The 27,433-nt window shown below is 49.8% G+C and overlaps 1 long non-coding RNA gene and 7 other non-coding genes across 9 annotated transcripts; 3 read left to right on the top strand and 5 right to left on the bottom strand.

The window, feature by feature from the left end:
* Positions 1–234: 234 nt before the first annotated feature.
* LOC135829760 (uncharacterized) lies at positions 235–27,067 on the bottom strand. 2 transcript variants are annotated; one of them, XR_010555913.1, is made up of 6 exons: positions 26,706–27,067; positions 20,044–20,800; positions 19,569–19,618; positions 5,174–5,282; positions 2,880–3,017; positions 235–320 (listed from the first exon to the last, which is right to left on the bottom strand). It is a non-coding gene; the product is annotated as an uncharacterized LOC135829760 (long non-coding RNA). The 2 variants fall into 2 exon arrangements; XR_010555912.1 differs by lacking the exons at positions 19,569–19,618; positions 20,044–20,800 and adding an exon at positions 26,230–26,278.
* Positions 454–535, top strand: Trnas-uga (transfer RNA serine (anticodon UGA)). Its single transcript has one exon. It is a non-coding gene; the product is annotated as a tRNA-Ser (tRNA).
* On the bottom strand, positions 2,050–2,121 carry Trnae-cuc (transfer RNA glutamic acid (anticodon CUC)). Its single transcript has one exon. It is a non-coding gene; the product is annotated as a tRNA-Glu (tRNA).
* Positions 3,887–3,958, bottom strand: Trnae-cuc (transfer RNA glutamic acid (anticodon CUC)). Its single transcript has one exon. It is a non-coding gene; the product is annotated as a tRNA-Glu (tRNA).
* On the top strand, positions 5,638–5,719 carry Trnas-uga (transfer RNA serine (anticodon UGA)). Its single transcript has one exon. It is a non-coding gene; the product is annotated as a tRNA-Ser (tRNA).
* On the bottom strand, positions 19,469–19,540 carry Trnae-cuc (transfer RNA glutamic acid (anticodon CUC)). Its single transcript has one exon. It is a non-coding gene; the product is annotated as a tRNA-Glu (tRNA).
* On the top strand, positions 20,985–21,066 carry Trnas-uga (transfer RNA serine (anticodon UGA)). The gene has a single exon. It is a non-coding gene; the product is annotated as a tRNA-Ser (tRNA).
* Positions 26,130–26,201, bottom strand: Trnae-cuc (transfer RNA glutamic acid (anticodon CUC)). The gene has a single exon. It is a non-coding gene; the product is annotated as a tRNA-Glu (tRNA).
* Positions 27,068–27,433: the final 366 nt, after the last annotated feature.

Below are 27,433 nucleotides of genomic sequence, written 5' to 3'. Positions count from 1 at the left end.
CACTCGAATACAGTTACCATTCTGTCTAAGAGCACCACTACAACCAGGGTCAAGAGGTCTTACACCACACATCACATCCTGCCCAGTACACATCGTACCCTGAACACCGCACACCATAAGCCACACACCACATCCCGCGCACGTCGTACCTCGCACACTCCATGCCGCACGCCACACACACACAATACACATCACACATCTATAGCAGCACACAAGAAGAGACAGCTTACCCTCAGTGGGTGGTTCTTCTTAGTCCTGCGGGGAGATGCTCCACTGTTGATCAGCAATACATCTACCAGCGAAAAGGCAGTCAAACCTCTCTGCAGAGCAAACACACATACATGCACGCACGCACGCACGCACACACACACAAATATTAATTTCACATTATCAGTTTCTGCACTGCACTGTACACTGTACTGATTCTTACAGTGCATACTAAAAACCATGGCAGCTGTGATGGCCGAGTGGTTAAGGCGTTAGACTTGAAATCTAATGGGGTCTCCCCGCGCAGGTTCGAACCCTGCTCGCAGCGATTCCACTTTTTATTTACTTTTTCTTCAAGGCAATTCTTGGAACACGATGGGATTTTTCTTGAACCCTGTGCCTATCCTGCTCACTGTACCAAGAGTAGATAAGCAAGAGTGTACAAGTCTGGATGGTTTGGCCCGCGGCGGAATATTTTGTTGACGTCTTTTTTTCTGGAAATCATGAGTCATACCGTACGAGGCCCGCGAGTCTTTTGGGAAGTTTTGGCGAGTGCACTTGGCCGGGCTTTACATTTGCTAAACTTGCCATTTTACATGATGAATTCGCAGCCTCGAGTTTTTACAGACGAGGCCAATCAGAAATTTTGCAGTCGGTACACCAAGCGCATGAACCTGTGAACTCCAACATCGTGCTTTAGCCATCTAGGGCAGCATCGGCTCCAAGCAAGAAGGGACCTACCAGTTCATCTGCCAGCAGCGTTACACTGGCGTCTGTCAGTGCTCTGACACCATCTAGCAAAGACAACAGTATGGTTTTGCTGCAGGCCGCTAAAGCTATGGTCGCACCAGGCATACCGGTCCGAGACAGCGGGATCCCTGTGAGGGTGTAGTTCGACGGAGGGAGCCAGCGCTCATTCGTGACATGTGAGGTGCAAAGGCGGCTGGACCTAAAGACAGGCTGACGGGAATCCTTGAAAGTCAATGCCTTCGGTGATTGCTCTGGTCAATGCCTTCGGTGATTGCTCTGGTGGGGACAGTGGTTTAAGAGACGTGCTGAATCTGACGGTACAGAGTACGGAGGGAAACCCCCTGCAGCTGGAGTGTGTCGTGACTCATGATTGATTCAATTTGTGCACCAGTCCAGAACCAGCACCCTGCACAAGCAGTCCAGTGCTGCGGTGCGTTACAAGACATCACACTGGCAGACGACAGCGACGGCACAGCCACAATCGATGGATTGATTGGAGCTGATCAGTACTGGCAATTCATGATGGGCAAGACGATCACGGCGGCATCTGGTCTGACTGCCATCCATACGCATCTTGGCTGGGTCTTGCATCAGGTGCATCAACTAGTATGGCAGGTACATGCCTCGCTACTGAGGTGCAAAGTTTAATGGCGACAGCGCAGGTCCTAGATCAGCAGCTGCAACAATTCTGGGAGCTGGAGTCGCTTGGGATACACCCAATAACGGAAAATCAGGTCCAAGCGGCATTCAATGAGACGGTGGTGTTCGAAGAGGGACGCTTCACCGTACGACTCCCCTGGAAGGAAGTCCATTTAACGTTGTCCGATAACTTCCGAATCAGCAATAAGCGCCTAATGTCCCTGGCCCTGAAGCTGGAGAAGACACGAAATGTCTTCAACGAGCATGTTGTTCGTGACCTCTGCAAGGTTGGTTCTCTCTTTTGGGTGCATGTATTTAAGTGGCTTCGACCGGTAATGCTGAAAATGACTATACAACAGACAGCAGGAAGCCCACCAGTGCACCAACTAAAAATGAACCCGCCAGAATAATGCCACCCAAGCAATTTTTTAGAGGGAAGAAAAAAAAGAGATGTTCCCACACCGGGAATCGAACCCGGGCCGCGGCGGTGAGAGCGCCGAATCCTAACCACTAGACCATATGGGAGACACATCAGCATGTGATTTTAATGAAGTTGATGAGTATGTGGTCCCTGTGTACAGGTGGTCTCCTTATCCAGGATCATTTGACTGAGAAATAACACCCTTTGGTCCTGGTTGTAGTGGTCCTCTAGGACATGTGGTCGCCTTATCAGAGTGGTCACCTGAACAGATTTTTACAGCATACCACACAGGGGCGTCGGAACCAGTGTGGTAGGTTCAGCCAAAGCCGTATCAATAATTTCATCTTGTGACTTTTGAAGCAGTGAATTATGGGCTATTTGGGCCCAATTTCCCTAAATTTTCCCTGGGGGGGGGGGGACCCCACCTACTCATGTAGCCGCACCAATGTCGAATACCTTCCGACGCCCCCCCCCCCCCCCCCCCCCCGACTGCCACAGTAGCTACATCCATTCATTCATACTATACTTGAAGGATTCTCCAAAAGTAAATGAAACTTGTAGCTGTACATGACGTGGGAAACCACTGAAAATGGAAGAGCATGCATCAACGGACTTGTTCGGAACATGTCCATGCCAACAGGCTGCATTCGGCTTTGCTAGGACTGTCAAGACTACTACAGTACACCGAGTGGATGGTGAGTTGCACAGTTTTAGGCTTTTAGCTACCGTATTTCCCCGAAAATTAGTCGACCTTATACGGCCTAAAACGGAACTAAAAAACGGGTCACGGTAGTCGACTTACAACGGGAAATGTGGTATGTCACCAAGAGCTTGGTATCACCGCAGGGAGGTGTGTGCTTACCTGCGGCGATCTCTACCAATGCCAAGCGTATCCACTTGGTTGGAGAACATGACATGAACTCTGCGATCCACACCATTTGCGTGTCACTGCTGTACCGGACCTTGAGTGACTTAAGCGTTCGCACAGCATGGCCGGGTTCTAAACAACATGTGTGCACAACACACACACACGTGCACACACACACGCACGCACGCACACACACACACACACACACACACCTCAGACCTGCCCATCGCAGAAGCGATGATAGCGAACAGCTATGTTTAGACATAGCAACTTGTGCTGGGATTACACCATTCAACAGCTTGCAAGGCTGATGAATTGACCGCCACTAACTTTAGCCTGGTATCCACCACACAGCTGATTGAAGTGGCACACACACACACGCACGCGCGCGCGCACACACACACACACACACACACACACACACACACACCATATATACGCCCGTCGCAAGAGAAGCACGCAAATCTGCAAATGCACTGGATGTGCACCCACAGATTTTCTCTTATAGCAACGATAGCGAACAAGATCTGAATGAGACAGATCAAGACTTGCGCCAGATAACTGTCTAATCCACACAACTGGCGAAGCCATGTGAATCCACCACCAATGTACACCTGGTCTACACCACACGGAGTACATCGGCATAAAACGGCCAAGACAGTTACCTATGCACAGCCTACACTTTCTGATTACTACATTGTACACGGAATCGCATGGCAGCTGTGATGGCCGAGAGTTAAGGCGTTGGACTTGAAATCCAATGGGGTCACCTTTTTTCAGGACGCATGACGCATGCCGCACATAGCATGCGCAAAGCATGGACTGGGCACAGACCTTCGTCGCGAGATATCAACTCAAAACTAGTCTCAAAACCATCCGAGTGTTCCAGAATCCTAAAACAAGTTTACAGGCTTTGTTGCTAGCCAATAAAAAGTGCATGGGTCCTTTGGGCCGAATGGTGCCAAACCTCTGTAAGTAAGAAAAAACAAAAAAAACAAATGTTCCCACACCGGGAATCGAACCCGGGCCGCGGCGGTGAGAGCGCCGAATCCTAACCACTAGACCATATGGGAGACACATCAACAGGTGAAGACAAGGGACCAATGGAGTGACCAGTGCGACGCTATCCCAGCCAGCAATGGCATGTCATGTGACAAACCGTGTGCTAGGAGATACTTGACCCAAGTCCAAGGCTGGTTGGATCAGTGCCGTATTTTCCGGAATATAAGCCGCACTGGAGTGTAAGCCGCACCCAGGTTTTCTCGTCATGAAATACAGACATCTACGCTGTTTATTACAGTTCATTTGACCGTCGTAATACCATAATGTCCCGTATAAAAACAGGTGCTTACGGCCGTATAAGCCGGGGTTCAAACCGTGCTTCTATTTAAAACATGCTTCTGCATCAACATCATCAGTCTGCACTGTGCAGTGCATACTGCCACGCATGTACGTGCACATGTACTTTGCAGGGAGCGGCTTCTATTCAAACCATGCTTCTGTGTCACGACGCGCTTAAAAAAAACCCGGCTTCTATTCGAGTCATGCTTCTATACAGGTCATGCTTTTATACGCGATACAGTGTACTACAATATATGCCGCAGTGACTTTTTCGGGGGGACTACAAGCTTGGCTTATACTCCGGAGAACACGGCACTGTCAAAGCCCATCAACACCCAGTGCGTGCTGACTTTCGAACCGAGTATTTCTTCCCGGTGTGTATTCCCGGGCTCTGTACTAACCCTCGGCACTAGTGAACAATCTCTCGGGGCATGGTTTGGCATACCGCAATAAGTCAGGAAATGCATAAGCTGTACACAGCACATCATGATCCTGGTACGTAGCATACACAGTAGCATGCACTGAAGCACAAAACCAGATCAGATAGTTGCTGCATAACTCGTTCTCATGTGTTTCTTCTCTTCTTTTTTACAACCAGATCAGGTTGTAATTTTGTAGGGAGTATAAAACTGGGAGTGGAGGTCAAGAATATGGAACAGATGTCGATTAGCTGTATGCTGAGTGGCTCATGAACAAACCAAGTGAAAAACAAGCCCGTTCCTACGGAATAGAAATGGCTGTTTTAGGATGATCGCTTAGTGCGTGAAACTCGGAGTAAAAACACTTTCTCTGTCCTCCTATTGTTTGAACCAGCTCTACCACTCGGTGTTGAGCACTCTCTTGGACAGCCTGGAACCTCTCTGTTTTGAATAGAAATGGCCCGGGGGGGGGGGGCAGTACACATTAGTGCAGTCAGGACATGCCATAGCAATGCAGTACCGGCTCACCTTCAGCAGATCTTCATCTCGCAGTGAAGTATTCCATTGTCAGTCAAAACCGACAAAACACAGGTAAGCTCTCTGAACAGGACACATACACGTACACACGCATCATATACTGGTACGCATACATGCACACACATGCATGCATACGTACACACATATACACACACACACGTACACAAACACACACGTACACATATATCCGTACACACACACGTACACAAACACACGTACACATATATCCGTACAAACACACCCACACACACGCACACACACGTATACGTACAAACACACCCACACACACGCACACACACGTATACGTACACACCCACACACCAACACACACAAACAAACACCAAAACGAAATGAACTTGTGTGATAGACATTGCAAGTCAGGGTGAGCAGGAGTGATAACATACCAGCCACCGTGCTGCTACTAATTCCTACAGGACATGACTAAAACCATGGCAGCTGTGATGGCCGAGTGGTTAAGGCGTTAGACTTGAAATCTAATGGGGTCTCCCCGCGCAGGTTCGAACCCTGCTCGCAGCGATTTGTATCTTTTTCTTGATTTTTCATTCAAATTCAGCTACGGTGTTTGTATACGACATTCCCATACCAAGAGTATGTAACCCCTAAGGCTGTGTTTACATGAGGCGTTTCAACCCGGGTTGAGTTCGACCCGGGTCAGATTTCAACCCGCCATGTGCACAAAGTGAATGGCGCGTTTATGACGCATTGCGCTTGACCCGGGTTGAAATTTCACCCCGGGTTGATTTCAACCCTCCCCCTCCCCCCAAGGGGAGGGTTGAAACCAACCCGGGTCAAGAAAATCGTACAAAGGTACTTCTGTGCGTATCTCGCGCCAGGTTTGAACAGCACTGCACATGCAAATTTCGCGCGAACGGATTCACGTGACCATACAGGACTGTAGAAGTGGACTTTTGGCGGCATATCAGTATTTGACCCGGGTCAACTGTCTTCATGTAAACGCTCACCTCTTTTGTCTATCGTACAGCCTTTCAACCCGGGTTGAAATTTCTCATGTAAACACAGCCTAAGAGTGTGCAACTCCAGCTATGGGGTCTGCGATGGCAGAACTTCACATCACGTGATGAACCCGTACACCTTATTCGCACTCTTTGCCGATACAGGGTTGCATGCAACCAAGAGTACATGAAAACCAGAGTGTGCAGCTTGGGGCCTTCTCTGCTATGGGTGTCTGTCACGGCGGAATTCCGCGATTTAATCATATTTGGTGCAGATCTGAGGCGGGAAATGGCGTAGTGCGCACAACTGAGCTGCAGTTGTGCAGAAAGAGACCTGCTTGAATCCTGCTTGTACGAACTACATCACTAAAATGATGTAATCACGGAATTCCGCCGTGACAGCAACCCATCCGAGCTGCACACTCTGGTTTTCATGTACTCTTGATGCAAGCCAGCTTTGGGTACAACTCTCTTGTGGTGACTTTGCACTGTCTGCCAACGTACGGAGTGTACTGTGTTTCGGACCATGTCACGTGATGTGAAGTTCTGCCGTCGCAGCACTGCATAGAGGTTGTGCAGGCGGTTGCACACTCTTGGGGGTTATGTATTGTGCCACCTTTACTGCCTTCGTGCCAATTCTGAGGCACGTAGCCGCACCTGCACAAGGTCTCAAGTCTCGCTTGGACTTGTGCTGCCACGAGCCTCCTCTCGATTTGGTTATTCCTCTCTTTCTTATTTAGCTGCTAACCGCTGGAACTCAGTTCCGGCATCGGTCCGCCTTGCTGCTTCACCAAGTCAATTTCGTATCGCAATCCTAGATTGGCTAGGGTACCCCGTAAGGAGACCATAGGTCTGTGGGGACTGCCCTAGAGAAGTATGAATAAATACTATACTATTCTACTATGTACTCTTGCTGATACCAAGAGTATATAAGCCAGCAAAAGTGTGTGCAACTCTTGATATTGTAAAGGCTTTCTGTCTAAAGCCTTTCCATACTGATGCTCGATGTTTTCAGCTTGGTGACACGAGAATTAGTGTACCGCTGAGTGTACCGCTGTACACGTGGCTGACACGTTGATACTTTGTTGACACGTTGTTGATACTTGACCCCATTACCGGCCTGCTTTGTGCCAACGACACTCTGGAACAGTGCGTACAACGCGTGACCGTTTGTGCTGACGTGTCTTGGAACATGGCGGACCGACCCAACACCGAACACACGGTACGCAGTCTCCGCCACCGTCCGCACGTAGATCTATGGGGGGGGGGGGGGGGGGGAGGCCATTGGAGACGTCGTGCGAACTCCTTCCGGCACCCCCGTACCGCGAAGTGACATAGTACAGAGGTCAATCCAAAGGGCAAAGGTCAAATTCCTTATATGGACGAGTGTTCTAGATCTGTCGAAGTGTTTGATGTTTTCGTTTTACTACAAGGTAATGAAGGAGAGATATGGCGATGGTATTCGTTTGCTATATACTGACACGGATAGTGTCATTATTGAGATCCAGACGGAGAGCCTGCATGAAGATATGCAAGCGTGCGAAAGGCGTGAAGAAAAACGTGCTACGAGACACGATCACTATTGACGAATACAGAAGGTGTCTGACCGAGGGGGCATCTATCTCAAGGTCAATGACAAGTCTTCAAAGCGACCACCACCATATTTATGGCCAGACGATGAAAAAGACGGCACTGAAAAAGGTACATTCTTGATGATGGTATCACGACTCTCGCCTACGGCCATCGGGTAATCCCTAAGCGAATAGAGTGATTGAATGCGTGTGTATGTGCACACGTATATTCAGTTGCTTGAGAGTGCGCGCACGCGCGCGTGTGTATGTGTGTGTGTGTGTCTGCCTCCTTTATTTGCTACGTGATGTATTTTCTTCTTTATTAAATTTATGTCCTAGTATAAATAGTGAATTTGAGGTGAAATCACAAGATACACAGACAAGACAGTATGTGTAAGTCTCATGTTACTTTTTTTTGTAGCCAGAGTCTTTTTCCATACCCCATTATGTTGTTGTTGTACGTTATTAATGTTATGCCTGTGGGCGATGGCAAACTGATTACAACACTGTCGAGAGCAAGTGATGATGCGCGTAGACGGATTCCAGAGCATGCCGAACAAATTAGAACGGCACGATTGCTGAGTGCGAGTGAGGCAGAGGAGATGTTCTGCGGTTTAAGCAGAGGCGTGTTGGAGTTGGAGGACAGGAGCGCGTAGTGAGTCTCGATTCCGGCAGGTTTGCACAGTTTGAAGCGGCTGAGATGTTCATGGTGACGGTTATGCAACCTGCCAGAGTCAGACAATGGCGGGCGTACTCCATGGCTCTTTCGAGCAACGGATTGGAGAAGTGATGAATGAAGAAGGAAGCGGGACACCATGTTCCCCGGTCTACTATGTGGCGATGGGAGCAAGGCTAAGCGACTCTAAGTATTGTCTAAGTGGAAGTCAGAAATGTAGCACGGCAACTATGACACCACCAGCGTGTCTCATAGTGAAGAAGACCCTGATGGTGCAAACCATACATATCTGAGAAGACGGTACAACGGTGAGCAACAACACCAGTGTGCAGGTGGAGAGCACTGAACTCCTGGAGGCTCCACAGAACACGGAGGATGTTCGTGTCAATTTTCATGTGGAGCCTTCAGGAGACCCACATGAACGCTGGTATCCGGCTCTGGATCCTGAAGATGAAGATGATCAAGATGATGATGATAATCAAGAAGAAGAAGAAGAAGAAGAAGAAGACGAGGAAGGTTATGAAAGCCAGTAAGATATACTGTAACAGTGTTGTTGCTGTTGTTATTGATACTGTTCGTCTTCTGATGACGATCCTCTGGGAAGAGATAGTGCACTATGTGCATGGTGCAATAGTTCAACAGCAGCTGATGAACTCAATTTATCGAAGAATGCAGCTGCTTCTCGCTGATTTGTGGAGAAGAAATGATCACCCCATGGAAGAAACAGGGCTATGTATAGTGCAATACTTCAGAACAGCATAGTCATTCTAGTCAAATCCTTCTTAAATCTGTTTGTGGGTTTTTTCAGTCATTACCATAAACTATGCTTTACGTAATTCATGTCACCCCTCTGGGCGATAGCAAACTGGTAACCAGACTATCGAGAACAAGTGATGATGCGCGTAGACGGATTCTAGAGCGTGCCGAACAAATTAGAACGGCAAGATTGCTGAGTGCGAATGAGGCAGAGGAGATGTTCTGCGGTCTAAGCAGAGGCGTGTTGGAGTTGGAGGACAGGAGCGCGTATGTCCCGCGTGTCAGTCTCGATTCCGGCAGGTTTGCGCAGTTTGAAGAGGCTCAGATGTTTATGGTGACAGTTATGCAACCTGCCGGAGTCAGACAATGGCAGGCGTACTCCATGGCTCTTTGGAGCAATGGATTGGAGAAGTGATGAATGAAGAAGGAAGCGGGACACCATGTTCCCCGGTCTACTATGTGGCGATGGCAGCAAGGCTAAGCGACTCTAAGTATTGTCTGAGTGGAAGTCAGAAATGTAGCACGGCAACTATGACACCATCAGCGTGTCTAATCGTCAAGAATACCCTGATGGTGCATACCATCCACATTCGAGACGATGGCATAACAGTGTCGGACAACACCAGCGTGCAGACGGAGAGCACAATTCTGCCATATCACCATGTATGGCCAGTTCTGCCATATATAGTACAGAGGTTAATCTAAAGGTCAAATTCCTGATATGGACGATTCATCCGTATATGATATGCACAGGTCACCCCAAAGGTTAAAGGTCAAAAAAAGGTCAACGGTCATCTACCATATCTGGATAATTCATACTTATATGGCTAAGGTTAACTTTGTCCCAGAACCCCTACGTCACTATACTACTTATGCGGCCCAAGTGGTCGCATGATCCACTGCCTGGCGACCACGTTGTTGCATACCGTATTATCTCTAATATAAGCACGGTCCTTTATTTTTTCAATGTACCTCCGCCCCGTGCTATTAATGGAGACGTTCCTTTATTGGAGACTGTTCCATTATTATTTCAACCTCATTTCAGAGGCATAGTCTGACTGCCGATTTTCAAAAGCCTGTTTTACGTTTCCTTTTTATGCTGACAAGCTGAAAGTTTGTATGCTGGTAGGCAGCCCCTTTGGGATTGTACCTGGCGTAGTTGGCCATAGCGGAGCTGTGCACAACCTCGCGAAATCGTCGACTTTTGATTTCGAGGTTCGAACAATACGCACCCCATGCGCTGCTCAAAGCCGCACAAATTTGAATACCTGAGCAGGTGATGTGAATGATGACGCCGGCCCCCGGGAAAATTTGAATTCAATTCTCAACACTCGAAGTAGATGACCATTGTCCTTGCCTTTCGACCACACGACAGTTTTTAGTTATCGTCAGGTGTATTGAGGTAGAATGGAGAGTGAGGAGAGCAGCACCGAGGACGAGGACTGTGCGGACCCCTCACCCAGCAGTAGCATTCTGGTTTTATGCGAGCCGATACGACGAGGAAATGAGGAGAACGCAGGTGAGTTTATTTTGTAATTTAAATTTGTTAGTTTTGAAGCTCTTGAACAAACAGCCCGGACTGCCTTTGCATGTATCCCACTGTTCCTGCAGCTGGTATGTCTTGCGAGTGATGCTTGTGCCACTGCTGCCCTGGCGCTACCAATCAGCGGAATGTTACAGATGTGTCTTGGCCGAGAATCGTGAAAGCAGCATTGTTACGGCAGGATGCAACTTGTGCCTTCCTGGTTCAACAGAATTGCGCAGATGAGAATGCTGAACCTCGTGGGTTTGTACATGTAGAGTGTTACAGGAAGTACACGCACAAGAAAAGTCTCGAGAGAATCTCAAAAGCCCAAGCAAATGGGCAGAGTTTTGCAATGCAGGAGTCCATTTTCAATGGATGCAAGCAGTTTGTATGTGCACTGTACGGTGCCACAGGCTCCTCTGCCGATGTCAATGGCTTGCGGTACAAGCTGTTCTGCGATGCCAGCAAGGCACGAGCTGCTGCTGCTGCTATTGTTGTTGTTGTTGTCGATTTAGTTGTTGCTGTTTTTGATGTCTGACTAGGTGTTAACATCAATACAGCTGGCCATTACATATGCCTGGCAGATGATTCGCTAGTGATCCTTTGTGCTGGCAGTTGACACTCTAATTCACATTTCTTTTGTATTGTCTTGTCTTTACTTTATTCTCGCAAGAAGACGGAAAGCCTGAACATGCTTGCTCTTACAAACGCTTCCGGATTGATGGTCCTGATGGGGATTCAGTGAATTTTCTTACTTCTGTGAAGAAGTTAATTACGATCGGCTTGACATACTGCTAAAATTACTGGCTAAATACCACGAGAACACTGCAATTCAGTTCCAAACAAAAGAAAAAAAGTCGCCCGATGTGGGGTTTGAACCGGCAACGTCTTGAATTTTTGAATTTTTCAGGGACTTGAGTGCTTGAAGAAGGTGCTTCAATGGCCGGAGATTTGTGAAATTCCAGTGCAGAAAATCTCTCGGTATGTCTGTTTCTGCACAGCTCTAGCATGGCCAACTAAAAGATTCAGCTTCCTACAAGTATAGTCAATGCACTGTAGAAATTGCAGGTTGTCAGCAGAAAAAGGAAGCACGCCTGTTGATACGAGCGATTTCTCAAATTTGGCTGCCGGTCTAGCATGTTGCCATGCCAAATTCATATCAGACACACACATTTCAGGGTTTTTTCGCCGGTACAGACAATGAATTTACACAGTGTACTTATAATGGAGACTGAGCACTTTATTTTTTGAATGCCGCCCCAAAGTGTTCTATTATTGGAGACGTGCTATTATTGGAGACTGTGCTTATATTAGAGATAATACGGTATGCTTAGGCTATTCGACGTATTACTCGTGCATGGACGCAAAACTTTGGCAACGACCCCTGACTGCATACAGTGCGTATCCGGTCGCATGAATCACGTTTGCGCTTCGCACCATTTCGCAGCCCATGTCCGTAGGTCTAATAGGGTTGTGCAACGCCCGGCGCGTACTTGAGTGACACGACTGGATTGAGCAGCATGCACTTTGTTCACAAAACGAGATAACCACTTTATTACTGCTGTTGCGGATCCGATCAGGAAAGGGCTCTCATTCTCTCACCTCTCTTCTCACTCACGGCTTCTGTTGGAACGTTCTCCATTTGTTAGTGTTTGTCTTTGTCTACCCATATATTACTCAGTACGTCGTAATTTGACACCGCTTGAATATTCTTACCTTGCGCATTTCACCGTTTGCAACGTGGCTCCTCTGCCTCAGTTTCCGTTCTATTTCTCTGACAGGGGCAGCAACCACCCGTCTGGTGGGTGCCAGCATCTCCCGGCAGTCGCGTTGGAACTCTACAATATGTATTGTTCTTCGATGATTAGGAATCTGCCTTTCTAGCTCTTCGCCATCCGAACTATTATTTATCTGTGCTGTTTCTTGCAGCACTCGCTTTTGACCTTTTTGCATATGTCCGCGTGTGCACTGATGACATCATGCATTATTTTCGGTCACGTGTCTCGCTTCGCGCTTGCAGCTTGTCATTCAAAATGCTGGAAGTTGAAACTGCGCTCGCACTCGTCAGATTTCTTTGCTTGCTGTTTTCTTTGCCAGTCGAGCGTGGGGACGCTACGGTGTCATCCTCCTTGGCTGTGCGCCCGGTACGGGGCCGGGTACGTGCGTCCCCAGCTCTCCGTTCTTGGTTCTTTTTTCTCCTTTTGATTTTGATGCTTCAATGGAGTTTTGGTAGTTGTTGTTTGTTCGAAGACATGTGTTTCTAAACTGTTTGTGACGAGGGATCTCGCTCGACCCGTGTGTTAGTCTGACGACCTGGGACACGTGCACGTGCACGACATTTTTGGCGACCACGCCAGGATAGTCAGCATCAGAAAGTCGAGCGAATGGATAGACTCGAAGCATCATTTATCGCCAACGGAAAGGCGTACGGCCTAGAGGGACCGGAACTCCGTGATTATGTCGAAAAGCGTCTGGAGGACGCTAAAGAGAGAGATAGCAGGGCAGAAGCCAGGGGTGTTGGCAAGGAGGATGAAACGCTGAAAACCAAGCTGACGGCGAAAATACAGGAGCTGGAAACGAATCGTGGGGAGACAGAATTCCGGGATCGTTTAAGCGAGACCCGCTCGGCCTCACGACCAAAGCCCATCAAAATTCCCAAGTACGACGACAAGCAAACTATTATAAATTATCTGGAATTGTACGAGGACGTCGCCACCCAGAACCAGTACGACGACGACGAGTGGCTGATACGGCTGCGCGTGGCTCTCGCCGGCTCAAAGTATGAGCGCAGTTGTCGCGGCTGCCGGAGCTACACCGACGCCAAGCGGGAAATCCTGAAGTCATACGGACTGACCGCCGAGAAGGCGTGGCGGCAGCTGATGGCCCTGAGCCAGAACGTGGAAGAGAGTTTCCATCAATACGTTGTCCGCGTGTCCCGCGCAGTAGTGTTGTGGTCCATGCGCACCGTGCGAGACGGGACCGACGACGAGGCAGAAACAGCTTCCTTAGACAGCAGTATCGTCGAGCACCTGGATAAGTTCCAGGAAGCCCTGGTCAAGCAGGTAACCTTGGAAACCAGTGGCGTGGAACTGAAAGCGTTCTTGCTGGAACGGCGCTGCTTTGAGGTTGCCCTCGAAGAGTTTCAAAAGACTGGCTCATCGTACCAAGATGCACACGGAGTGAAATCGAAGAAGCAGGAGCGGCCCAAGCCAGCTGACATGCCGGACTACCACAGCACGCAGAGTTTCGGCATCGCCATGACTGAGGCGGAGGAGCACCTGAGCCAGCTGCCAGCCACGGAGCGGAGGTCGTTCTGCCACGCGCAGAACTTGTGTCTCAACTGTCTGAAGCCAGGTCACTGGGTAAAGATTTGTCGGGCGCGGCCACGGTGCACCCAGTGCAACGGCAAGCACCACACTCTGCTGCACGTCGCGAACCCGCCCGGAAACGGCATCAAGACATATAGCTGTGCTACGTCATCGGCAGTCCACCTCATGACTGGGGTGGCTGAGGTGCGCGGGCTAAAGAGGGCCAAGGTGCGTGTTTTCATTGACCCCGGCTCACAGGGCTCGTTCATCTCGTCGGCCCTGGCCACAGCAATTAGGCCGAAGCACGTGGGATGCGACCAGGTCACCGTGACAGCGTTCGGCACGGAGCCTGCAGTTCAGCAGCTGGAGCGTGTGGAACTGACGCTGACCGGCGCAAGCAAGCCAATCCCGATCTTGGCATGGAAGAAGGACGATATGAACATGTCTCTCCCAACAGTTACGACTGAGGTCGTCAACCAGTGGCAAGAACGAGGTGTGAAGCTGAGTGATCAGCCTATGGACGGAACGCCCAGCGATGTCCACCTGCTCATTGGCGCCGATTTCAGTAATGACATTCTGCTGGAAAAGACAGTGCACAATGGTGACGTGGCATGGAAAACCGAGATCGGGTGGGTCCTGCTAGGCCCAGACCGTCGTCCTGCACCACCCAGCTCAGTAGTGGTGTCCTGTATCGATACGAAAATCGAACGGCTCTGGCAGATGGAGCAGCCGCCCAGTGCGCCTACACGCGGACCAGAGTTTCCGGTCGAAAGAATTGGCACTCAGTACCAAGTCGGCCTGCTGTGGCGGTCTGACAAGCGCCCTGCGGAAAACCTCAGTCAAGCAGTGGCCGCAGCTAGTAGCCTGCTCAAGCGTCTCAAAGGCAACGGGAAGCGACAGCTCTATGATGACGTACTACTCCGCGAATACGGCGAGTTGGGTGCAATCGAGAGGGAGCCTAATCCCAACGAACCAGGCTACTACATGCCACATCGAGCAGTGTTCAGAGAGAATGCTGCTACAACCAAGACACGCGTAGTGTTCAACGCGTCGGCGTCAATGCGTGGCAAAGACTCACTGAACAACCTGCTCGATCCAGGACCGTCACTCCTGCCAGATCTGGTCGGGCTGCTGCTCAGGTTCCGCGAGTATCGCTTTGCTGTCCAAGCCGACATCAGGAAAGCCTTTTTTATGATCGGTATCCGGGAGGAGGACAGACCATACCTGCGATTTGTGTGGCCTAAGGATAGCGGTGACGAGATGTGTATCTGGCGGCTTACCAAGTTGCCATTCGGCGCCAACTGCTCGCCCTTCATTCTCAACGCAGTACTGCTGCACCATCTGGACGGCCTGATAGAAAACGCTACCTCAGAAGCGGAACGTACCGTGCTAGCGCTGCTACGTGACAGCTTTTATGTCGACGACACAGTGGTCAGCGTGCCGGACCTCGGCCAAGCGGAACAGTTTAAGGAGCTCAGTGTTGCCGCTATGCAGAGCGCGGGCATGGAGCTCAGGAAGTGGCGAGGCAATGGCATAGCTAGCGACCCCGAAGCGGGCGAGAAGGTGCTAGGTGTCCCATGGCAATCCGAGGATGATGTCCTAGCAATAGCCTCTATTGGTGACCATGACGATAGCAGCAACTCACAGTGGTCTCGGCGTCATCTGCTTCACTGTGTGGCGTCAGTGTACGATCCAATGGGCTTGGCAGCACCTGCAGTGCTGCCGGGCAAGATCCTGCTCCAGACGAGCTGGAAGCTGGGCGGGACATGGGACCAGCCGCTCCCCAGTGACGTCGCAGCGAAGTGTACCCAATGGTGGGGAGGGCTGTCCAACCTGCCCGCAGTAAAAGTGCGCCGCTGGAGCGGATGTAAGCCCGACTCCAACGTATCACTTCACGTCTTCGCAGACGCCTCGGAGAAGGGGTACGGATGCGGCATTTACCTGGTGACAGACAACACGTCGTGCCTGCTCTTCGGAAAGAGCAAGGTAGTGCCTCCAGCTGCACCCACACTCGCACGCCTCGAACTCCAAGCAGTGTGTCTGGCGTCGCGATACATCAAGTTCGTCGTGGATGCCCTGCGCGTGCCGGTGGATGGCATCTATGGCTGGACGGATAGCATGACTACACTGCAATGGATAACGAGTCCCCCGTACCGGTGGAAAACATACGTCGCTAACCGCGTGACGGCTGTGCAACTTACCGCCAAGGAACTGGGCGTCACCTGGAACCACTGCCCCGGCAAGATGAACCCGGCAGATCTTGTCTCCCGCGGCACGACGGTAGATGGCCTCACTAGCAGCGAGTGGCTGCATGGTCCACAGTGGATCATAAACCCAGCAGCATGGCCAGCAGCGCAGACCTGGGAACCAACCAACAAGCCCACCCCCGAGCAACGCGTCAACGCCGTGTCCATCGAGCCGACAGTCAAGTGGTGGGAACGCCTCTCGAAGTGGTCAAGAGTCGAGGGTGTGATCACCCGCATCCTGCAATGGAGACATACTTCCAAGTCGCGGGCGGAGCTCAAACCCCTCGCAGAAGCAGCGTTGTATCGAGTCGTCCAGCGAGACCTGTTCTCTGACGAGATCGCTGCTATCCGAGATAACAAGCCAGTGCCAGCCAGCTCCAAGATCAGTCAACTAATGCCGTTTATTGACGAGAAAGGAGTGCTCAGAGCAGGTGGTCGGCTGGAGCTCAGCGAGCTGCCATACGAAACTAAGCATCCTGTCATCCTCGGACAACATCATGTGACAACGCTACTCATGGAACTCGCGCACGTGCAACAGATGCACAGTGGTGTGGAGAACGTGTTGGCCTCGCTCCGACAAGATGTGTGGGTACTGGGTGCGCGACGAGCATTGCGTAGCATCACCCAACGCTGTGTGGTGTGTAAACGCTACAAGTCTGCTGCAGCCACAGAAATCAGTCCTCCACTACCACCCGACCGAGTTGTACACAAGAAGCCATTTGGTCTGACAGGGATCGACTACGCCGGTCCGATAGTGATTCGGGACACCGATCAAGTCCGCAAGATATGGATAGCCCTGTTTGTCTGCGGCACAACCCGAGCTGTGCATCTCGAGACCGTGGACAGTCTGTCTACCGAGGCTTTCCTGCTGGCCTACCGCCGGTTCGTTGCTCGCCGAGGCACTCCGCTTCGCATACGGTCCGATAATGCAACAACATTCAAGGCAGCAGCATCGAAGATCAGCGTTGTCTGGCTGTTCAACCCACCAGCGGCGCCGTGGCATGGTGGCTTCTTCGAGCGTCTAGTCGGAGCAGTGAAGTCCCCCCTCCGGAAAGTATTGGGCAAGGCATTTCTTGGTCCACGTGAGCTCGACACTGTTCTAGTGGAAGTGGAAGCGGTGGTCAACCGCCGCCCACTCACTCATGTGGCAGACATCGCAGACGAGCTACCCCTGACGCCAGCTATGTTGATCAGTGGAGTGTGGGGTCCTGATGGAGTCAAAGATGGTGACGCTTCGCTCACAGCCGAGCAGATGAATTCTCGCCAGCGCTATGTGAACACGATCTGCAAGCACCTCCATAACAGATGGAATCAAGAGTATCTGACGGCACTGATCGCGTATCATCAGGCTAATTCGTCGAGTGTGGCAGCGGGAGACGTGGTGCTGCTAGTGGACGACACTCGTAAGCGGCAGTCCTGGCGCCTCGCACGAGTCGAAGAAGTATTCCCAGGAAAGGGCGGCGCAGTCAGAGTAGTGCGGGTCAAAGTTGGTCAGGCATCCTTGCTGCGCCCGGTTCAGCGATTGGTACCTCTGGAGGTGACGCCGTCGCAGGAACCAACGAATGCTGCAGCCCAAGATGTATCGGGAGAGCAACCCGAGTCTGCCCCTGAGATGCCTGAAACGAGGGTCACGTGTCCGCAGGAGCAACCGCTCCCGGCCGTGCGCACCACTCGACGCGGCCGCGCTGTCCACCCTCCAGCTCGCCTTAATCTGTAATCTCTGTTAAGAGCCCTTTGGTGGGGAGTAATGTTGCGGATCCGATCAGGAAAGGGCTCTCATTCTCTCACCTCTCTTCTCACTCACGGCTTCTGTTGGAACGTTCTCCATTTGTTAGTGTTTGTCTTTGTCTACCCATATATTACTCAGTACGTCGTAATTTGACACCGCTTGAATATTCTTACCTTGCGCATTTCACCGTTTGCAACGTGGCTCCTCTGCCTCAGTTTCCGTTCTATTTCTCTGACAGGGGCAGCAACCACCCGTCTGGTGGGTGCCAGCATCTCCCGGCAGTCGCGTTGGAACTCTACAATATGTATTGTTCTTCGATGATTAGGAATCTGCCTTTCTAGCTCTTCGCCATCCGAACTATTATTTATTTGTGCTGTTTCTTGCAGCACTCGCTTTTGACCTTTTTGCATATGTCCGCGTGTGCACTGATGACATCATGCATTATTTTCGGTCACGTGTCTCGCTTCGCGCTTGCAGCTTGTCATTCAAAATGCTGGAAGTTGAAACTGCGCTCGCACTCGTCAGATTTCTTTGCTTGCTGTTTTCTTTGCCAGTCGAGCGTGGGGACGCTACGGTGTCATCCTCCTTGGCTGTGCGCCCGGTACGGGGCCGGGTACGTGCGTCCCCAGCTCTCCGTTCTTGGTTCTTTTTTCTCCTTTTGATTTTGATGCTTCAATGGAGTTTTGGTAGTTGTTGTTTGTTCGAAGACATGTGTTTCTAAACTGTTTGTGACGAGGGATCTCGCTCGACCCGTGTGTTAGTCTGACGACCTGGGACACGTGCACGTGCACGACAACTGCAGTATTCACAGAGAATACGTCTTGTTGAGCACTCTCGCTAGGCTGCTTTACTGATGCTGCGTTGAGCATCGCTCGCTACTTTTCTAGTTAGAACACTCTGGCGTGAGAGCACCAGAGTTAGCTGTCTACAGCATTGGGTACGAACTAAGTATGTAGAACAGTAGTAGGGGAATACCCCATCGTATGCACTCCTAGTTGCACCTCGGATGCACGGCTTTCCTTTTCTTGGCTAAAAATGAAAGTGGAGCGCTCTCCCGAAATGGAGCCTACAGTCCGTTTCAAAAATATAGGCGCGTGATTTCAAAAAACCGTTTGGCCAGCATCTATACCACATAAAATCTGTGATCACTTTGTACATAAATATTTCCAAATTGGGCATTTGTTATCCGATTGCATAAAAACCGATATGAGAGAATTGTGGGAAGGACTTGAGCAATATTCCGAAAACCATTCTCCAAAAGCTCCAGGCAAATTTGAAATATTTCAAAAATACAATGCGTGTATATTTTTGAAATGGACTGTAGTCGTATGTACCACCAGAAGGAGTAGTGAACATCAAGAGGGTGCCATTCAGCAATCCATGCTGGATATAAGTACCAAAAATACCATGGCCAAGTTTGCTGTTTGGGAACATTTCTTTCCTATCTCCGTTTCCCTGCTGGTGTTCCTTCGCACCTACGCTTCAAGGAAAAAAAGAAACGTTCCCACACCGGGAATCGAACCCGGGCCGCGGCGGTGAGAGCGCCGAATCCTAACCACTAGACCATATGGGACACACATGAACAGCTGCATGGAGCTCACCTGTTGTATCATTTTTTAAAGGAGAGCCTTGCGCTGCACAAGCAAGTCACCTGTTGTGTGCACACCAGCCACATGCACACCACAACGGGGTGTCAATAGGACACAAAACGGCATGAAAGGAAACAAATAAGTGCCATGTGTACTCTGTGCTTCACTTTTTTTTTTCACAGTTTACAAAATCTTGCCAATGTATGAGACTTACAAATTCATCTATGGGGTCGTCGCAAAAGTGTTTTCATCGTCCCTGAAACGAACATCATTCGTTTGGGGGGGGGGGGGGGGGGGAGGCAAAATTGCAAGTCGACCGACACTGTACATATGACATGTACATGCATGCGATTTTCGTCATCCAGCATACCAAGCTGCGTTCATTTCAGAGGGAGGGAGGGGTCCGAGTACGAAATGAACCATGTTAGTTTCAGGGACAACAAAATACTTTTGCGACGACCCCTAAGCTTGTCGAGTTGCAACTCACCATGAGTGGTGGAGTCCCTGGACTGCCGTGACATACGTTTTGCCTGTGATTTATAGGCCTGCAGTACCCTCCGGCCTCCATTGCAGTACTGTCATATCATATCCTGGTGGTCTGGTGGTTGATGACAGCAATGGACAAAGTTGCCGTAGCGTTACATTCGCAAGAACTGCCCGTTGAACTGTGAGTATAAATGATTGGATAAGTTACTGGTGAAGCAGCAGCTACACGTCAATCTCAGTCTTGGAGATAGGTAGACATGGGGCACGGTCAGTAAGCCGTTCTGCTTGCTGAGTGGACATGATACCCTCAGAAGCAGTATGCCTTTCTCTCTGAACAGCAACGCACAAGTGCACACAGACCTTGACCTTGATCTTGCCCATTGCGTACGCAATGATAGCGAATGTCGGAAAGTTCAAGTGAGGACACGAGCGCAGAACTTGGCATGTCGTTTCAGGTCTCCTGGTCGACGAAACGGGCGTCCACAGACACATAGAAGAGGATCAGGAGCGGGCCGTGGCGGTGGAGTGCTACTCGCAACTCGTCTCCAGCCGGGAAGATCTTGGCAACTCTCAAGCCAGGTGGTCACGCCGAGGTCCGCTAGGTCAGTCGACACCACATCTCGCCACCTCTTCTTCGGGCCGTGACGAGGACGGGGGGTGGGGCAGGCAGCTCGCCGAACAGCAATTGCTTCGGTGCGCGCGAGTCGTCCATCCTGCCGACGTGACCCAGCCAACGAAGCCGGTGGCGACGGATGATGCTGGTGATGTCAGGGTTCACAGACAGACAGACACACACACACACACACCCACACCCACACACCCACACACCCACACACACCCACACACACACCCACACACACCCACACACACACAGATGTTGTAAGTTTCTGCACTGCACTGTACACTGTATTGATTCTTACAGAGCCTACAAAAAGCATGGCAGCTGTGATGGCCGAGTGGTTAAGGCGTTAGACTTGAAATCTAATGGGGTCTCCCCGCGCAGGTTCGAACCCTGCTCGCAGCGTTCCATATTTTTTCTTCATTTTTTCAGTCAATTACACTGACTGCACTGAATTTGCTCAGTCCACCACCGGTGCACCACAGCCATTATTAGGGAGGTTTCGCTCTACATAATTGCGTATGAAAATAACGTTCTTGAAGCACATAGGAATTTTCATACGTAAAAATCAGCGCTGTTAGGTTCCGCTCTACTTGATTTCTCCACGACTGCTAAGCATGCCTTGCTGCTGCGGAGACGCGTTGGCTGCATGCGCCCACCGCATGCCCCGCGAACCGAAACAGCGTATTCCATTTTGTTTTCCATGTGGTGTGTACCTTGTGTTTCTCGCAGCTTGAACACTACCATGGATAAATGCGGAAAATGCGAAAAAATATTTCAAAAATCCTACGGAGGACCCAACGTAGGAAATAGCTTTCCTACGGAAATCCGTAGAGAGATTTACGTATGAAAGTTGCCCTCGCTCCCCGGCAAACATACGGACCACACTAGCGGTAACAAAAGTCCTTGACAAGTCCTACAAGTAGGGCATGTTTAATTGGTAGGATAGGAATCCAGATCCAGATCTCAGATCAGTCGGATCCTTCAGAATCAACCGAACACCGTATTTTGGACCTTGACTGCTGCCATGTTGACAAAGTAATAAAATGGCGCTCACACATCACCCAAAAGGGTGAGCGTCTTACTCATCGCGTGCGTTGTACGAAAAGTCAACAAGAGTATCTCGATCCACGTGTGTGCGTACCACAATGTGTACAAAATGATTTTTACCCGCCATATACGCACAAAGGTCACATGTGGTTTAATTGGATCCAGTCAACCGTGCTCCCCGAAGTGGGTTGACCGCATCCAAATCTGAAGGATCCGGTTGATCCGGATTCGACCAATCAAAAGGATGCGAATCCAGTGGATCCGGTTGATCTGGATCCTGATCCTACCAATCGAACATGCCCCTAGGGTGTCATCGATTGGCGAATCTGGATTGAGTGCAAGTAGGCAGTGTAGTCCGAGCAATGCTGGACCAATCGAACAAAACAAGGGTGTAGTACGCAACATGTACGCATGTCAACACCAAGATTCAGTGAAAGCTGTCCAAAATCGCCAAAAGTCCATTTCCACTCCAGCCACTCCCGGTGTGGGGGCCGCCGGTGTGGTCGGATTCCACTCCAAGTACACCTACTCCGAATTTGATCGGATTCGGCCAAACGATCATGCCACATACGTCATGTATATGCAATGTTGGTTGACAACATGTAACAAGGTGGAGACCACCGTGTTCGGAAACAGTGATACTACTACAACCTCCGTGGTTGCTAGACACATATGCATATAAATGGATAGTACTCTCACACTCCTCATGAACTACAAAACACCTCAGCTAAGTTTTATAATTATTAACTCACGTTCTTGATATCTGACAATTTTGCAGGGAAATCCACACACACACACACAAACACAAACAAACACACACACAGAAGTAATTTTTGAATTTCTTTTGAATTTTATTTCTCTCTTTCTTTCTTTCTTGCAGATCGTTCGATGAGTAACATTACGTAATTACGTGCCGGGCGTCGGCGTGACGGCGACGTCGCGGTCTCCCATGCGCAAACATATTGAAACCAAAAACAACGGGGAAAGAAAAACAACAGCTCCCGAACGCATGCCCATTTTGGCGCTGCGTACGACATACAAGCCAGCCGGTTGTACAAAACAACTACAACTAGAACGGATACGGTCTGTGGGAGACCCTTTCTTCATCATATTATAAATGACCATCCGGTATCCCCGGTATACACGGTACAGTACTCACTCGTCTTTCGATAGCGGCATAGGATAGCGTCTAGTGCACCAAGAATCTCCAGAGTGTTCAGCACGGTTATCGCCGTGTTTCTGAGGTACGGCTGTGCATGTTTAACACCTTCTTCGCCCTTGTCTAGTTTCAAGAGAGTTGGACACGATGCACTTTAAATTGGGTCTAACCGTACAGATTCTGTTGAAAGATCTTTCCAATCATCATTAGGTCTATACACTAAAGACTTGATAGTGCTGCTACGATGCAGTTCAATGAAAGTTGGGGGTCTCCTCTTAGCTGGAGGTCACCCTGGTTCATACTCAGGCTCCATGGTTCTTATGAGCGTTGACGAGCGTGTGCTTCATATTAAGTAGTCTGACTGTAGACCCGTATAGGTATGGCTTGTGGTGGAGACGTGTATCAACTCGTCTCAATACGTTTCAACATGTCATGAGAGTTAGATCAAGTCGTCAATTTATGGAGAGGGACTGACGACGATCCTCTGGGAAGAGATAGTGCACTATGTGCATGGTGCAATAGTTCAACAGCGGCTGATGAACTCAATTCATGGGAAGAGTTAGTGCACTATGTGCATGGTGCAATAGTTCAACAGCAGCTGATGAACTCAATTTATCGAAGAATGCAGCTGCTTCTCGCTGATTGGAGGAGAAGAAATGATCACCGCATGGAACAAACAGGGCTATGTATAGTGCAATGCTTCAGAACAGCATAGTCATTCTAGTCAAATCCTTACCAGAGCTATTTACGTGTTTTACAGTCTATCCCTTCAACTATGCTTATGTATATCATTAATGTTACGCCTGTGGGCGATGGCAAACTGGTGACCACACTATCGAGAGCAAGTGATGATGCGCGTAGACGGATTCTAGAGCGTGCCGAACAAATTAGAACGGCACGATTGCCGAGTGCGAGTGAGGCGGAGGAGATGTTCTGCGGTTTAAGCAGAGGCGTGTTGGAGTTGGAGGACAGGAGCGCGTACGTCCCACGTGTCAGTCTCGATTCCGGCAGGTTTGCGCAGTTCGATGACAGACAGACGTTTATGATACTAGTATCGCAACCTGCCGGAGTCAGGGAATGGCGGGCGTACGCGCTTCATGGCTCTTTGGAGCAACGGATTGGAGAAGTGATGGATGAAGATGGAAGCGGGACACTATGTTCCCCAGTCTACTATGTGGAGATGGCAGCAAGGCTAAGCGACTCGAAGTACTGTCTGAGTGATAGTCAGAAATGTAGCACGGCAATCATGGCGCCATCAGGGTGCCTGATAGTGAAGAAGACCCTGATGGTGCAAACCATACATATCTGAGAAGACGGTACAACGGTGAGCGACAACAACAGCTTGCAGGTGGAGAGCACTGAACTCCTGGACGCTCCACAGAACACGGAGGATGTTTGTGTCGATTTCCATGTGGAGCCTTCAGGAGACCCACTTGCACGCTGGTATCCGGCTCTGGATCCTGAAGATGATGATGATCAAGAACAAGAAGAAGACGAGGAAGGTTATGAAAGCCAGTAAGATATCATGTAACAGTGTTGTTATTGTTGATATTGATACTGTTCTTCTTCTGATGACGATCCTCTGCGAAGAGATAGTGCACTAGGTGCATGGTGCAATAGTTCAACAGCAGCTGATGAACTCAATTTATCGAAGAATGCAGCTGCTTCTCGCTGATTTGTGGAGAAGAAATGATCACCCCATGGAAGAAACAGGGCTATATATAGTGCAATACTTCAGAACAGCATAGTCATTCTAGTCAAATCCTTCTTAAATCTGTTTGTGTTTTTTTTCAGTCATTACCATAAATTATGCTTTACGTAATTCATGTCACCCCTCTGGGCGATAGCAAACTGGTAACCAGACTATCGAGAACAAGTGATGATGCGCGTAGACGGATTCTCGAGCATGCCGGACAAATTAGAACGGCACGATTGCTGAGTGCAAATGAGGCAGAGGAGATGTTCTGCGGTCTAAGCAGAGGCGTGTTGGAGTTGGAGGACAGGAGCGCGTATGTCCTGCGTGTGAATCTCGATTCCGGCAGGTTTGCCCAGTTTGAAGCGGCGGGAATGTTCATTGTGACGGTCATGCAACCTGCCGGAGTCAGACAATGGCGGGCGTGTGCGGTCCATGGCTCTTTGGAGCAATGGAATGGAGAAGTGATGAATGAAGAAGGAAGCGGGACACCATGTTCCCCGGTCTACTATGTGGCGATGGGAGCAAGGCTAAGCGACTCTAAGTATTGTCTGAGTGGAAGTCAGAAATGTAGCACGGCAACTATGGCACCATCAGCGTGTCTCATAGTGAAGAAGACCCTGATGGTGCACACCATCCACATTCCAGACGATGGCATAACAGTGTCGGACAACACCAGCGTGCAGACGGAGAGCACAATTCTGCCATATCACCATGCATGGCCAGTTCTTCCATATAAAGTACAGAGGTCAATCTAAAGGTCAAAGGTCAAATTTCTTAAATGGACTAGTCATCCTTATTTGATATACACAGGTCACCCCCAAAGGTTAAAGGTCAAACCAAATGTCAAAGGCATCTACCATATATGGATTATTCACCCTTATATGGCAAAGGTAAACTTTGTCCCAGAACCCCTACGGCACTATACTACTTATGCAACCCAAGTGGTCGCATGATCCACTGCCTGGCGACCACGTTGTTGCATATGCTTGGGCTATTCCACGTATTACTCGTGTATGGACGCAAAACTTTGGCGACGACCCCTGACTGCATACAGTGCGCATCCGGTCGCATGAATCACGTTTGCGCTTCGCACCATTTCGCAGCCCATGTCCGTAGGTCTAATAGGGTTGTGCAACGCCCGGCGCGTACTTGAGTGACACGACTGGATTGAGCAGCACTGCACTTTGTTCACAAAACGAGATAACCACTTTATTACTGCAGTATTCACAGAGAATACGTCTTGTTGAGCACTCTCGCTAGGCTGCTTTACTGATGCTGCGTTGAGCATCGCTCGCTACTTTTTCTAGTTAGAGCACTCTGGCGTGACAGCACCAGAGTTAGCTGTCTACAGCATTGGGTACGAACTTTTTTTGAAATGGACTGTAGTCGTATGTACCACCAGAAGGAGTAGTGAACATCAAGAGGGTGCCATTCAGCAATCCATGCTGGATATAAGTACCAAAAATACCATGGCCAAGTTTGCTGTTTGGGAACATTTCTTTCCTATCTCCGTTTCCCTGCTGGTGTTCCTTCGCACCTACGCTTCAAGGAAAAAAAGAAACGTTCCCACACCGGGAATCGAACCCGGGCCGCGGCGGTGAGAGCGCCGAATCCTAACCACTAGACCATATGGGAGACACATGAACAGCTACATGGAGCTCACCTCTTGTATCATTTTTGAAGGAGAGCCTTGCGCTGCACAAGCAACTCACCTGTTTGATGCACACCAGCCACATGCACACCACAACGGGGTGTCAATAGGACACAAAACGGCACGAAAGGAAACAAATAAGTGCCTTGTGTACTCTGTGCTTCACTTTTATTGTTCACTGTTTACAAAATCTTGCCAATGTATGAGACTTACAAATTCATCTATGGGGTCGTCGCAAAAGTTTTTTCGTCGTCCCTGAAACGAACATCATTCGTTTGGGGGGGGGGGGGGGGGGGGGGGGCAAAATTGCAAGTCGACCAACACTGTACATATGTCATGTGCATGCATGCGATTTTCGTCGTCCAGCATACCAAGCTGCGTTCATTTCAGAGGAAGGGAGGGGTCCGAGTACGAAATGAACGATGTTCGTTTCAGGGACAACAAAATACTTTTGCGACTATCCCTAAGCTTGTCGAGTTGCAACTCACCATGAGTGGTGGAGTCCCTGGACTGCCGTGGCATACGTTGCCTGTGATGTAGAGGCCTGTAGTACTAGCACTCTCCGGCCTCCAGTGCAGTACTGTCATATCATATCCTGGTGGTCTCACGGCAGATGACAGCAATGGACAAAGTTGCCGTAGCGTTACATTCGCAAGAACTGCCCGTTGAACTGTGAGTATAAATGATTGGATAAGTTACCGGTGAAGCAGCAGCTACACATCAATCTCAGTCTTGGAGATAGGTAGACATGGGGCACGGTCAGTAAGCCGTTCTGCTTGCTGAGTGGACATGATACCCTCAGAAGCAGTATGCCTTTCTCTCTGAACAGCAACGCACACGTGTGCACACAGACACACCTGTGCACACAGACACAGACACACACACACTCTCACACACACAGACACACTCACACACACAGACACAGACACAGACACACACACAGACACACACACACCTGACCTTTGACCTTTGACGCCCATCGCCGGAGGCGATGATAGCAATGCTACGGCAGAAGCCATAGCAACTTGTGCTGGGATAACACCATTCAACAGCTTGCAAGGCTGAAGAATTGACCGTCACTATTCAGCCTGGTCTACACCATACAGCTATTTGGAGTGACATTTTCGGGCCAGTGAATCCCTATTTTTGGTCTTTTCATTTTTTTTTTTTACACACACTCTCACACACACACACACACACGCACGCACACACACAC

The sequence above is a fragment of the Sycon ciliatum genome, chromosome 13 (genome assembly GCF_964019385.1).
Source record: "Sycon ciliatum chromosome 13, ocSycCili1.1, whole genome shotgun sequence".
NCBI classification, from domain to species: Eukaryota; Metazoa; Porifera; class Calcarea; order Leucosolenida; family Sycettidae; genus Sycon; species Sycon ciliatum.
This window is presented reverse-complemented; position numbering and strand designations above follow the sequence as displayed.